This window comes from Rhamphochromis longiceps, linkage group LG14 (genome assembly GCF_057381845.1).
Source record: "Rhamphochromis longiceps isolate RC_006_pf linkage group LG14, R_longiceps_female_GT1.1, whole genome shotgun sequence".
In the NCBI taxonomy this organism is placed as follows: Eukaryota; Metazoa; Chordata; class Actinopteri; order Cichliformes; family Cichlidae; genus Rhamphochromis; species Rhamphochromis longiceps.
The window spans coordinates 5,269,866-5,285,425 of record NC_140570.1 but is presented as its reverse complement, the minus strand read 5'-3'; positions in this window follow the sequence as shown (position 1 = coordinate 5,285,425).

Sequence of the window (15,560 nt, the reverse complement as noted above, 5' to 3'; positions counted from 1 at the left end):
TCTGTCAAACACCTGAGTTCTCTGCTTAAATACTCGATATCCAAACACAATATTCTCCTATGGAATATTCCATTCAATGGGTAATACTAAACATTACATGATGATACTTTTTACCAAAAATAAAACACACACCTCTGAAGTGTAGCCATTACATTTTACAATAATACATACAACTCTCAAACAAACAAAACCCTAAAATTGACTTTATTAAATTAAAACAATTTTCTTCCCCCTCTTCACCTGGTTCCTTCCTGTGATGTCAGCACTAAACAGGACAAGCTAACAGTTTAAATAAATGAAATTTTAACTTAACAAACTTGTCAAAATTTATTTAAAAGATGTTATATTAAGTAATCTGTAAAAGTGCAAAACATAAACAACCCCAGGATAGTAAATATTTGCAAGCTACAGAAAAAAAACAAGGTATGGCTAAATCAAAACAAGAATGTTAACTAAGAATAACAAACCTAAACTCTGGGCAAATGGTGTTCTCACCCACATTGTCACAAGCACACACAAAAAAACCCACACTATTGTGAAATTTCTGAATATTTTCACCTCAGAATGAATTTTCCAAATGTCTTTTTGTCGGACAAAGCATACAGAAATAGCTGCATTTAACAAACAAAATGTGTTGTGGTTCAGTCAGGTTTCAGAGCTCATCACAGCACAGAAACAGCTTTAGTGAAGGTTACAAATGATCTTCTTATGGCCTCTGACAGTGGACTCATCTCTGTGCTTGTCCTGCTAGACCTCAGTGCAGCGTTCGATACTGTCGACCATAATATTCTATTAGAGCGATTAGAACATGCTGTAGGTATTACAGGTACTGTGCTGCAGTGGTTTGTATCATATCTATCTCATAGACTCCAATTTGTTCATGTAAATGGAGAGTCCTCTTCACACGCTGAGGTTAATTATGGAGTTCCACAGGGTTCAGTGTTTACATTATACATGCTTCCCTTAGGCAGCATCATTAGAAGACATAGCATACATTTTCACTGCTATGCAGATGACACGGAGCTCTATCTGTCCATGAAGCCAGATAACACACACCAATTAGTTAAACTGCAGGAATGTCTTAAAGACATAAAGACCTGGATGGCCGCTAACTTTCTGCTTCTAAATTCAGATCAAACTGAGGTTATTGTACTCGGCCCTGAAAATCTTAGAAATATGGTCTCTAACCAGATACTTACTCAGGATGGCATTACCTTGGCCTCCAGTAACACTGTGAGGAACCTTGGAGTCATTTTTGACCAGGATATATCCTTCAATGCACATATTAAACAAATATGTAAGACTGCTTTCTTCAATTTACGCAACATCTCTAAAAGATGATGTCTCAGAGTGACGCTGAAAAACTAGTTCATGCATTTATTACTTCTGGATATTACTTCCAGGCTGGACTACTGTAATTCATTATTATCAGGAAGTCCTAAAAACTCCCTGAAAAGCCTTCAGCTAATCCAAAATGCTGCAGCAAGAGTCCTGACAGGGACTAGAAAGAGAGAGCATATTTCTCCTGTTTTGGCTTCCCTTCATTGGCTTCCTGTTAAATCCAGAATTGAATTCAAAATCCTGCTCCTCACATACAAGGTCTTAAATAATCAGGCCCAATCTTATCTTAATGACCTTGTAGTACCATATCACCCTATTAGAGCATGCCAACGAGCTGTGGGTAGTGACCGAAAAAACAAGATCATAGATACAAGCAGCGGAAATTAGGGTGCCTGGCCTGTCCCTTAAAGATAGCGTGAGGAGCTCAGCCATCCAGGAGGGGCTCAGAGTAGAGCTCCTCCACATCGAAAGAAGCCAGTTGAGGTGATTTGGGCATCTAACAAGGATGCCTCCTTGATGAGGTCTTCTGGGCATGTCCCACCAGGAGTAGGCCCAGGGCAGACCCAGAACACGCTGGAGAGATTATATCCTTCAGCTGGCCTTGGAAGGCCCTGGTATTCCCCCGGACAAGCTGGATGAGGTGGCCGGGGAGAGGGAGGTCTGGGCTTCTCTGCTTAGGCTGCTGCTCCCGTGACCCAGCCCAGGATAAGCGGAAAAAGACGGATGGATGACGGAAGACGGATTTTTGTAATTCCTTTCAGTTGTCTTGAAGAATAGTTTTCTAAGCTCCTTAAAGGACATTGCAAAGCACTTTAAGTATTTGCTGCCTTTTTGTTTTGTTCTCTGTCAAGACAATCCTATACTGCTTCATTTATATTAAGGTCAGAGTTCTGAGGAGGCCAATCCATGACTGATAGTGTCCCATTGTTTTCTATCCAGACATGCTTTTACTCCATTGGCAGGGTGTTTGGGATCATTGGGCCACATTCACAAACATTGCACTGCTAGTACATCACTAATGGTTTCAGGTTTTGAGAGTTGAGCCTGACAGTGTGACAAAATGGAACTTCTAAATATGATAATTTAAGAATAGAAATTAAGGTATGAAAACATTGATGAATCACTACTTTGTGTGTGAAACATTCATATGCACATTTATGCACAAATGTGTCCATAACAAAGTGAGTGGTTATCATTGCCGACCTGCCAATGTGAGGGCGTTGTGGTTCAAGGTCAGAACACCCAATGATATTTGGGCACAACCTGATGACATCGGTTAATTAACTTATTGCAGTTACAGCGCAGATGTAAACATCTGTTTGTTGGGAGCAGTTTTGATTGTACAGTCTGACAGCTGCAGGAAGGAAGGATCTGCAGAAACGGTCATTCATGCATCTAGGATGCAGCGGTCTGTCACTGAAGGAGCTCTGCAGTTCAGCAGCATTTACATGCATGGGGTGGGAGACTCTGTCCATCAGAGATGTTATTTTGGCCAGAGTCCTTCTGTCTCCCACCACCTGCACTGGGTCCAGGGTGCATCCCAGAACAGAACTGGCCTTCCTGATGAGTTTATCCAACCTCTTCCTCTCAGCTGCCGATAAACTGCTGCTCCAACATACCACACTGTAAAAAATGACAGATGCCACCACAGAGTCATAGGTCTTTAAAAGCGCTCCCTGGACTCCAAATGACCTCAGCCGCCTCAGCAGGTAGAGTCTGCTCTGACCCTTCCTGTAAAGAGCATGAGTGTTGTGGCTCCAGTCCAGTTTATTATTCAGGTGAACACCTATAAGAGTCCACTATCTCTAAAAGCTATCTAAAAGCTGCAGTTGCTTGCAAACAAACTTAAGGTGGAAGCACTTTAGGGTGTGTAACATAAAAATGACAGCTGTAACATATCATTTAATCTACTATTAGACTTAATAGACTTCAAGACTATTTCTTTAATTGATCTTTGTGTCACGGCCGTGCAGCCCAAGGTGAGAGAGTGGACTCAGGTGCAGACAAAACTTTGGAGGCTCGATGGCGTAGAATTAAGTGAAGTTAAGTTACAGGAGGTCAGTTGTGACAAAAAAACGAGTGAAGAACATAAAACACTCTTAGTAAGTGAACATGAACTAAAGGCGAGAGCCTTATAACCGGCTCAGAGGAAAATACTAATTTACAAGGTAGCACATAACTTTGCATGGACCCCCAAATCACTTGAAGTCATCTATAATCTATGAGGCTACCCTCTGAGATTCTATCAGTAGCACTAAAGGAAAACACTGTGAACGGTTCTATGAGGAAAAACAATATTACCTGGGGCCAGGGCAGACACAGAGACACAGGCTGGACACAGAACAGAGGGAGTGTGGAAACCAAAACTTAAGAAATACAAAATCACAAACCAAGAAGAACTGGAGAAATAAAAATGTAAAACAGAAACCAAAACCAAAACTGAAAACACTGGGTCAACCACCCAGGTACCCTAACACTGAAGAGATAAGTACCATCTTGTTATCCTAGCATTAGTGTTTTTCATGTTGTGGATCCATTGCAAAGCATAATGATCATTCTCAAAAACAAACACTTTCCCAATGTAGAATAGAATAGAATAGAATAGAATACTTTTATTTGTCAATTTCTTCAAATGTACTTGCCATACAAAGGAATTGAAATTACGTTTCACACTGTCCCATGCGTAGACATTGACAACAATAAGGTGCAGATGCACAACAAAAACAGCCCTAACAATAAAGTAATAAATAGTAATATAATAATATAAATAGTGCTAAAAGAAATACTAAAAATATATATATAGTAGCAGGTGTGTGCAATTGCAATGCAAGTCAGGAATGTTTTCAGTTCTTGGTTCAGAGAGTGTTTCCTTGTTGGAGAGTGTGCGTGGGTGGGTGGGTGGGGGGGAGTAGAGTCCAATCTGTCTTCCTATACTTCTGCCAATCTGGTGATTCTGCTGGCTGGGAGTCGGGAGGGAAGAGAGTTCAGCAGTCTCACAGCCTGGTGGATGAAGCTGTTGGTGAGCCTGGTAGTGCGGGAGTGGAGACTTCTGTATCTCTTTCCAGAGGGCAGGAGGCTGAACAGATAGTGCGCGGGGTGGGTTGCATCGTTGACAATTGTGATGGCTTTGCGGGTGAGGCGAGTGGTGTAAATGTCTTGCAGGGAGGGGAGTGGTACACCAACTATCCTCTCAGCTGTTCTCACAATGCGTTGTAGAGCTTTCCTGTTATAGTCAGTGCAGCTACCGCCCCACACAGTGATGCAGCTGGAGAGGATACTTTCAATAGTGCCTCTGTAGAATGTAGTCAGGATGGGTGGTGGAGCACTTGCCTGCTTGAGTTTGCGCAGGAAGTAGAGGCGCTGTTGTGCTTTCTTGGCCAGTGATGCTGTGTTGGTGGTCCAGGAGAGGTCCTCACTGATGTGCACCCCCAGGAACTTGGTGCTGCTCACCCTCTCCACCGCAGCGCCGTCGATGGTCAATGGGGGGTGACAGGTGTGGCCTCTCTAGAAGTTGACAATAATCTCCTTGGTCTTACTAACATTTAGCAGGAGGTTGTTGTCTCTGCACCACGTGGTCAGGAGCTCAACCCCTTTCCTGTAGTGGGTCTCATCGCCCTTGGTGATGAGCCCCACCAGCGTTGTGTCGTCCACAAACTTCACAAGGTGGTTGGAGCTGTAGGTTGGTGTGCAGTCATGTGTCAACAGGGTGAAGAGCAGAGGACTGAGCACACAGCCTTGTGGAGCCCCCGTGCTCAGGGTGATGCTGTTTGAGACCTTGTTGCCCACACGCACCGCTTGAGGCCTCTGGCTGAGGAAATCCAGCAGCCAGTTGCAGAGGGAGGTGCTGAGGCCCAGTCTGTCCAGTTTACAGATGAGTTGTTGTGGTATTATGGTGTTGAATGCTGAGCTAAAGTCTATGAACAGCATTCTCACATATGAGTCTTTCTTGTCCAGATGAGTTAGGGCTGGGTGGAGGGCAGAGCAGATTGCATCCTCTGTGGATCGTTTCGCTCTGTATGCGAACTGGTGTGGGTCCAGGGTGGGAGGTAGGGTGGATTTGAAGTGTGACATGACTAGTCGTTCAAAGCACTTCATAATAATGGGTGTCAGTGCCACGGGGCGGTAGTCATTGAAACAGGCTGGGGATGGTTTCTTTGGCACAGGTATGATGGTGGCAGTCTTGAAGCATGATGGAACAGTGGCTTGCCTCAGGGAGGTGTTAAAGATGTCTGTGAAGACATTCTTCAGCTCCTCTGCGCAGTCTTTCAGCACACTACCAGGGATGTTATCTGGACCCGCTGCTTTCCGGGCGTTGATGGTGATGAGTGTCCTCTTCACGCTGGCAGCAGACAGGCACAGAGGCTGGTCGTGTGGAGGTGGTGGTGTTTTCTGTGGGCGTGTGTTGTTCTGTGCTTCAAATCGTGCAAAGAAGCTGTTCAGGTTGTTGAGCAGAGTGGTGTCGCTCTCACAGCTACGCGCTACAGGCTTGTAGTCTGTAATAGCCTGGATGCCTTGCCATAGGCTTCTTGCGTCCTTGCTATCATTGAAGTGGGAGGTTATCTTGTGTGTGTAGTCCTGTTTCGCTTTCCTGATGCCACGGGACAGGTTGGCTCTCGCTGTTCTCAGGCCTATTTCATCCCCAGCTCTGAAGGCCTTGTCTCTGGCCTTCAGCAGCCTGTGGACATCTCCTGTTAGCCATGGCTTCCGGTTGGCTCGAGTTGTGATACCTTTCACTTGTGTTACATCATCAATGCATTTGGTGATGTATGAGCTCACCGTGTCTGTGTACTCCTCGATGTCTATGATGTTATTGTAGGTGGCTGCTTCCTTGAATATGTCCCAATCAGTTGACCCAAAGCAGTCTTGAAGAGCAGAGGTGGCCTCCTGTGGCCACACTCTTACCTCTTTCATAACAGGTTTGATGACCTTCACTCTCTGTCTGTATGCTGGCATTAGCATAACAGTGAGGTGATCAGAGGTGCCAATGTGGGGGAGGGGGATGGCTTTGTATGCACCATTTTCCTGTGTGTAGACCAAGTCCAATATGTTGTCTCCCCTTGTTGGAAAATGTACATGCTGATGAAACTTTGGGAGAACAGTTTTAAGATCAGCATGATTAAAGTCTCCTGCGAGGATGATGAAACCGTCTGGGTGTGCTGTTTGTTGCTCACTGATGGCCTGATACAGTTCGTTCAGCGCCGCATTTCTATCGCTGTTGTTGCTAGATGGAGGTATATAGGTAGCGACCAACAAGATCGAACTTACCTCCCTGGGCAAATAGAAAGGGCGACACTTCACGATCATGAACTCCGCCAGTGATGAGCAGTGTTTGTGTACTACAGTGGCATCACGACACCACTCGTCACGGATGTAAACACAGACCCCACCACCTCGGGTCTTGCCTCCGTCTACGAGAGCCCTGTCGGCTCGGTAGCATGCTAGCTGCTCCAGTTGTATGGCCGAGTCCGGAATGTTGTCATTAAGCCATGTCTCGGTGAAAACTAGCACACAACAGTCACTTACTTTGCGATTCGCTGATCTCAGAAGTCATATGTTGTCCATTTTATTGTCCAGAGATCGTACGTTGGCTAAGAGGATCGATGGTATGGCTGGGCGAGTTGGCTTAGCCTCAAGCCTGACTCGGACACCTCCGCGATTGCCCCGCTTCCTTGTCCTAGCGCACCGCTTTCGACACCTCCTTGCCCGGGGAGGGTTAGCAGGCGAGTCCGGTGAGTTGCTAGGCCAGCTAGCAGGCTGTCGCAGAAGTCCTATCTCCCTTAGCATCTCAACGTTAGTGTTCAAAACTTGGCAAATCTTGCTTCTCTGAATGTGTAAGAGAGCCTGACGACTGTACACATATTCCGACGTGGACTGGCGAGAAACACTTGCAGAAAGACACTTACTTGACGAACAAAACATCGCATTTTCAGGAGAGCGTGAGGTCGCTGCGTTTACACGCGCCGCCATTTTGATGTGATAATATGTGATAATAGCTTAGGTGTCTAGGGCCCATTTAATTGCCAATACCTCCTCCAATGGTCGAATATCTCATTTCCTCCTAGACCCACCTCAGAGGCATCTGTTTGTACTGTAATGGGAAGTCTAAAATCTGGACACTGCAAGACAAGTTTCAGACACAGTCTTTCAAATCATTGAATGCATTCTCAGCCTCTTTAGTTCCCTCAATCTTTATAGAACTAGACTTTCTTTTCATGTTGGTTAGTAGAACCACTCTGGATGAAAAATTGGGAATTAGTTGGCAGTACCAACCCACTAACCCCAAAAATGATTGCAACCTTTTCTTTGTGTTTGGAAAGGGTGCTGCAGTAACTTGATCCACTTTTGCCACCTGAGGGCCAATGCCTCCACCTCCTATTACATAACCAGGTACTGCACCTCGGGCTTGGAGATGTGAAATTTCTTTGTATTTATGACAAGTCCTGCATTTTTGATGCGTTGAAAAACATCAGCATGAAGACAACAATATCATCAATGTATGCAGCTGCATATTGTTCTGCACCCCTCAAAACTCGATCCACCAACCTTTGGAATGTAGCCAGTGCTCCATGCAAGCCAAAAGGCATCACTGTGAATCTAAACAATCCACTTGGTACTCTGAATGTAAGTCCTTTGAAGATTCTGTCAAGGGAACCTGCCAATATCCTTTACAGAGGTCAAGGGTTGTCAGAAAATTAGGATTTGCATTGGATACGGATCAAAAACACACATACAATTTAACTCATAAAAGTTTACACAACATCTAAGCTTAGAATTATCTTTCTTTGGCAAAAGCACAACAGGACTACACCACTCACTGTGTGAAGGCTCGATGATTCCTGCAGCCAGCATACAGCAAGTGGCATCTCTAATTGGCCGTTGGTCTGGAGCAATCTTGCTGATTCACTGCTGGCCTCTCCCACAGCGTCGCTCCCATGCCCCTGCCTCTGTGAGGCCTGGGCCGGTGAAGGTTGACTTATCAGGAGGCAGATGTTGAAGAAGCTTCCATCCTCTCCTCCGGTGTCGCCCACCTGTCCCTGGGCTGCCCACTGCTGGTCCCCAGGCACAGTGTCGGGCAAGATGGATCCCTTCAGCTCTTGATTGGAGCATGCCGGGTGTGGGAACTAGCCCTTCCTGAGGTCCTGTCTAGTAGAACAGACCTCAAGGTTGGTGATGTCACACAGCCACAGCGCCTCCTATCTCAGGTGCCGCTGCTGCCTGATTGGTCTGGTTGCAGGCAGTTGAGTGCCCTGCCTCCCAGCATTTATGGTCCCCTGCCCGGAGATGGTTGCTGCCATGCATGGCGAGATTAGTTTGCCTTTGGCCCCTCCCCCGATAGCCCCGTCCCTGGTCCCTCTGGATGCCCCTTCAAGCCCTCCCTGGGCAGGGCGGCATGCTCTAACAGGGGCGTGAGGGTAACTGCTGGTGGCTGGTGGCCATTTTGTCGGTCGCTCTATAGGGATGGAGCTTGACACGACAGCTGCAGGCAGGCTGGGGACACAGAGAGCCCTCCCACATCCTGTGCCTCTAAGGCTAAAATGGGGATGGCTGCAGCGTGTGAGGGAATCAACCTCCACCGGCCCAGGTGGACGGTGGAGGTTGATTACCGTGAGGTCGATGTTGAAGAAGCTTCCATCCCCTCTGGCTGCCACTGGAGTGGGGCCTGGATGGGTGGACCTATGTCTGGGTCGCTTGATTTCCGGGCCCCTCCCGCAGCATTCCCTGCCATGGCCCCGCCTTGTGAGGCCTGGGCCGGTGGAGGTTGATTGTCAGGAGATTGATGTTTATGACGCTTGGCTCCGGTCGGACAACCAGGGTTGCCTGATGGGACTGCCTGTCTGCCCTGCGGCCACCTCGCTGTGCTGAGGGCCCTATGCAGGCGTGTGGAGACAGCTGTGTTCAGGTGAGGCGGGGAGGACTCGGAGCCTAGGATCACCTGTCCTCCAGCCGCCTTCCTCCCTCATGACATCCTTTGAGTTGGGCCTAGTGGCCAGCACTGCTGTAGGCTGTGTTCCCCTGGCATATTGCCCATGCTTCGCCGGTTTATATGCCAGTCAGGCCTCACTGCGTCTGCCGCCTGGGCCAGCAGTTGACAGTTCTCCAGCCTGCGGCGCTGGCTCTCTGTCTGGCAGATTGCCCACATATTGCGGGTTACGTTACCTTTCGCAGCTGTACTGCTGCTGCGGGCTGTGTTCCCCTGGCGTATTGCCCGTGGTTAGCCGGCTAACGCGCCAGTCGGACTTCACTGCAGCGAGTGTACGTTCTCCAGCCTCTTAGCCAGGTTCTGTCTGGCATATGAGCTGCTGCGGCTGCAGGCTGTGTTTTCCACGCCAGTTGGACCTCGCTGTGTCTGATGTGTCAGCCAGTGAGTGAGTGTTCTTCACCCTCCAGCGCCGACTGTGCACGAGTAGCGAGTTCGCCCTTGCGACACACCTGCTGCAACAGCACTTAGTGGCCAACCGGCATTGGGGCACACCTTTGGGTTGTGTCCCCAATTGGCCTTTCAGTTGGCTGGACCGCCAGCCCCCTTGCCAGTCTGTGGATGGCGCGGGGTGGCTTGGGGACAGACACTTTGGGTCATGTCCCTACCTCGGCCCTCTGCTTTCAGCGGCTGTGCTGACATTGCAGGCTGTCTGTCTGGCATTGCCCGCATGGCTTATGCGACCAGCAGGATACTACTTGGCAGCTTGGTGTGCTGCGCTCCCTGGCCGTGTGCTTCACGGTTCCCAGGCTGACCTTGAGCGGCCAATCACTTGCGGTCCTGCGTCCTGCACTACAGGTTCGGGCCAGTCTGGCGTCTGCAGACTGCTGCCTCCACCCCCCGGCTTGGCCTTCGCGTCTGGCGAAGCCCTGACCAGGGTGGTCTGCTTATGTGTACTTTGTCGATGGTTCATTGGCACCTTCCCTCTCGGGGGTTCGGTTGCACTGTCTCCTCGCGGGGTGTCTTAGAGAGTTACCCCGTACATATGGATAATGTAATGGTGTGGAGAGATAGTCTCGATATGATAGTACGTACAGTTACTGTGCAACCTTGGTTCCCTTAGTGAGAGACTATCTCTCCACCGTCAGGTCGCTCGGAGACGTGTTCCGATCAAACTATCACCGGTGTCACGTCTGCACAGCTGTTTTATACGTGAGCTGTGGGGCGTAGCCAGGTGTGCTGGAGTGTCTTAAAGAAGTATCCACACACCACGACCAAGGGGGGACGTATCTTGTACATATGGAATACGTAACGGTGTGGAGAGATAGTCTCTGACTAAGAGAACCAAGGTTACACAGTAACCGTATGATTTACCTATGACTAATGACTTAGTTAGTATAAGGGATAAGGTAAGACCCTCATCATCCTTGTTAGAGATCTTAATTCTTTCTGTCCTGTTTGGATCTCTCACAAGCATTGCTCCCTTATTGCTGTCTATTATTAACAGCTCACTGAGGCAAGATTGTGTTCTATCCGATTTTAAGTATACTAAGGTAACTCAATTACTTACAAAACCTCAAATTGATGCCAGTTCTCCCAGCAGCCTATTTCAAAATGAAAAAGAAAACATTTTTGAAAATCAGTTTAGATCATTACTATGCACTTTGCAGATTTCTGACCACTTTCAATCTGTTTTTCAAAAGCAGCGTGCCATTGAAACTGCTCTTTTAATGATCTCTATAATGATAGCTATAATTGCCCTCTGTTGGCATCTGATGCAGAAAATTGCTCTGTGCTCATATTGCTTGACCTCAGTGCTGTTTTTGATTCTGTTGACCATAATATTTTACTTAATATGCATTTCTTATCATTTGTATGCTGATGACATTCTGTCCACCCTAGTTGACTGTTCTTCCTGGATTAGTGACTGGATCTCCAGTAACTGTCTTGTTTTAAACTCTGACAAAACTGAGGCAATAATCCTTGAATGCCATTCTCCATAGTCTTAGTGTAATTTTTGACTCACGTATAGAATCTATTTCACATTCCTGTTTCTTTCATTTAGAGAACATTTCAAAATTGCAAGCTATATTCTCGTATTAACTTATCCAGGGCCGCATCACATTTTAAGCTTTTTATGTTTTACATTACAAATTTCAACACTTTATATTTTCATCCAGCCATCTTGTTCCATTTATCTAGGGTTGGGTCATGGGGGCAGCAGCCTAGGCAGAGAATACCAGACCTTCCTCTCCCTGGCCACCTCCTCCAGCTTGTCCAGGTGAACACCAAGGCATTGCCAGGCCAGCCGAGAGATATAATCTCTCCAGCGTGTCCTGGGTCTTCCCAGGGCCTCCTCCCGGTGAGACCCAGGACACGCTCAGAACACCGGAGGCGCTCGTCCTTGTCAGATGCCCAAACCACATCAACTATTTTCTTTTGATGTGGAGGAGCTGCGGCTCTACACTGAGCCCCTCCTGGATGGCTGTGCTCCTCACTAAGGGACAGGGACAGGTCAGCCACCCTTCGGAGGAAGCTGGATGGCTGGTTCGACTGGATGACTTCCCGGCCTCATACCCCCATCGGGGGTATGTGGTGGGGCGTGGTCTGGGGTGCCATGCAGGGAAGGTGGACGCAGCTTCACGGCATCCGCAATTACGCCTGCCGACTTAAATAAGGGGAATTAGGGTTTGTGGGGAGAGTTGTGGTATATGTTCGGCTGGTAGCTTGGGAGCTGCAGCCGCATTCAATAAAATGGCTCTGAAATCTGACCTGTGGACTCGTCGTGCCTTATTTACACCACACTGATCCTATGAGTCTTACCCAGTAGGCAGTGCAGAGCTTAAATGGATGAGGGCATTAGCCCGGTACTAACTGCCTCGAAGGCCTCTGGGCGGTTGCGCTCCTGCCTCTGATAAAAAAAAACTGGGGGCAATGGCCTTGCAAGCCTAGTCCTACTAGCTACACGCATCAACGGCAGCGTCCCTTTAGATCAGTGCTCTTGAAATATAACTAGGTTTAGTTTAGTGGTTTTGAAAAATAAGCCCCAAGGCTCTGTTACTTTAAAAGACTGGAGTAACCTGTAAGAGCTATTTATTCAAATGCAGATTAATACTCAGGGTTTTGCCTTCACTGTTTCACAAAGGGTTAAAAAAAATAGGTCCACAATTCGGACTTTTTAATGCAGCATGTTTCAATGAAGTGATTAAACATAAGCAAAACAGAATTAAATCAATTTGCTAATTAACCTTCTCTGAGCTAATGCTGAGCAGTGATGGGAATAACGGCATTACAAGTAATGGTGTTACTTTTTTCAGTAACGAGTAATCTAACTAATTACTATTCCTATCGTTACAACGCCGTTACAGTTACTAACAAGAAAATGCGGTCCTTTACTATTTTTCAACAAACAGACGGTTGAAGCTGTGTTCAGCTTACCGCATCTTATATCACTTGCACGGAAGTAGCTGTAAGTAATCGGGGCGCTACAGCTTTAAGCAGCTGCGCGCGCTCCAGCTGACGGTAATCACGATCACTGTCTAGCACAGTGGTTCCCAAACTTTTTTTGCTGGGCCCCCCTTTGTTTTACAAGAAAAATGTTTGAAAACGCAGCTGTTTCGTCCACACATAAACGGTGTTTCGAATCACCGAAAACTGAGATTTTTTTAAAACTCCTTTTTTGCGTTTACGTGTGGACGAGGAATACAGAGTTCATCATGCAACGTCAATGTGCCTTTTTCACGTCACGTTGTGCGCCACGTTATTGTTTACATGAGATGAATTGCAGAATGGCAGATAGACACAAAATACTGTTAAGCTGACTATCTGCAGGTTTTACACGCAGTTACTGTCCCTCCATTTACAAAGGCAGAGGCATCACGGTGTAATTATTTTACGTGTAGTTGTTTTTTTCCTGTATAATAATATTCAACATTGCTGTCAATGCATTTTTCAAAAAATGCCTCTCTGTGCAAAATGGGTTTAAAAACATAAACAGCTGTGGGATCCTGTTTGTCCGTGATTTGAACCGGGGGAACAAATCGTGGCAGGATCAGCCTGATGTTATTTGTATCCCGCTGTAACTTTACTGTATAAAGAGCTAACATCTCCAAAATGTCAGGAGTAGTTAGTTATTATAAAAAGTGTTTGTGAACTAAAAATCAAGAATGTGGGATCCTGTTTGTCCATGATTTGAAGAGCCCAGCGTGTGCTCCCAACAAAGGGAAAACCAATTCTGCAGGGGGAGACCTACCTCGGCACTGTGCAGGTGAAACCAAAGGGAAGATATGCTTCACCATATTTTCTAGTCTTTGGGTTAGAATGAAGTTGGTTTGGAAACCTATTCAGCTATGCTTCCTCTCCTGCTTTGCTTTCTGTGGGCGCCGGCGCTAGCAGTGTCCAAGCAGTGGTGGTCCTAGCCTGTTTGTCGCCCCGGGCTAACACTCCCTCTGGCGCCCCCCCCCCCCCCCCCCCCCACACACACACACACACGAAGAGAGAGAGAATATGCAAACGGCTACCAAACAGCCATCATAATTCATCATACAATGAGAACAGGACAAATCAACAATTGACAATGACTAATTAATATTAAAATCTGTAACATAATATATTGTTTGGAGTTAAGTCTGTTACTGTTACTATTTTTACCATTTCTTTTTGGAGCAACTGTAACCCACATAATTTCCTTAGGGATTAATAAAGTGTTCTGATTGTTTCAGGATGACCTGCCTTTATCCAATGACACATCTGCTTACCTGCATCTTTTGCTCGTTTCTCCTCCTCTTCTTTTCTATTTTTTCTAAACTGAGCACCTGATGGCTTTGAACTTTTCTTGTCCATCTTACATTGGTTTTAATTTTTGCACTCCAGTATGAACACAAATCCCCCAACCCAAGGATCACCACAACATAACCTAATAGACCTACACCTTAGTTCACAGATTCACTTTGTCTAGGGTGTATTTCTGGGATTTCACACAACCCAGGATTCAAATCATGAATGCATAATTTACAACATTATGAATGAAATGTGCTCTATTTGGAAGCAGCCGGCCCCCCTCCCTTTTCGACGGGTTGTGTGTGAGACTTTAAATCATCAAACTGTAAATTATAATTTTTGAATTGTTATTGATCCCTTTACTCCTGGTCCTAAACTGTAGATTTATTTTCTTACTCTTCTTATATTTATTGTTTGTTTACTTGCACTGCTGTAACTGGAGCCTCGTCGTCTCGTCTCTCTATATACTGTACTGTATGTAGTGGAGATGACAATAAAGTTTACTTTGATTTCAGCAGCAAGGAGGCGCACCGAGGGCTCTCGCGCTCACTTTTCGCATATAGAATTTCGAAAAAACATCGGTGCAAATTATAAGTCTCTATCATGATGTCTGGTGTTTTCGTGTTTGTTGTTTTTTTTAGATTTTGTTTTATTTTGCGAGTTGGTTATTAGATGCTGCTCTAGCCAGCCAGAGAATCCCCTGCAGCCCCGCCCTCTCCTCCCTGTGCCGCAAGCAGCAGGCGCACCTCGCAAACGGAGGGCACCCTTACTCCCAGCAAATGGGCGATAGAAAACCGATCGGTGCCTATGCCATTCCCAATATGCGCTGGCTGATGTCGGGGCAGCATGAGTACGAGCAATTTTTTTTTTTTTGCCGATGCCCGTGATGCCGCCCCCCACCACGATGCCGCCCCGGGCAACCGCCCGTGTCGCCCATATCAAAAACCGCTACTGTGTCCAAGTGTTTTGTTTTTTTCCTTTTCATACCTCGCCCCCCCCCCCCAGCCATGGCTCTGCGCCCCCCCCTAGGGGGCGGGCCCCACACTTTGGGAAGGTCTGGTCTAGCACAACACCTGGAGCTAAGGGGCAAAACAATCGCGTGAGTGCTGCTGTTTGACTGAGGAAGAATAAAGTAGTCGTGGTAAGCCAGTCACACGACCACTTAAAGACAAAGCAACAAGATGATATATACCAGTTTTTAAATTGTGTTGATAGGCCACGTAAAACCACAGTCATGATAAACAATATATACGTGGCGTTTTTTCCTCAATAGTTTCGTCACTTTTACTGTCTAAGGACAGCGCAGCAAGCACTCTCTGCATATGAGCAAAACAACAAAACAAAACAGGGGAAGTTTTAGGAGTGACGGCGAGAGAGAGAGAGAGAGAGAGAGAGAGAGAAAGACAGCAGAAATAGAGGGAGAGCGAGTTTTGAGATGTGTCAGAACATTGAGGCGACTGCTGTCTCCAGGTAGAAACAGGAGTGATACACCTGCTGCTGTCAGACCTGCAGGTATCAGGCT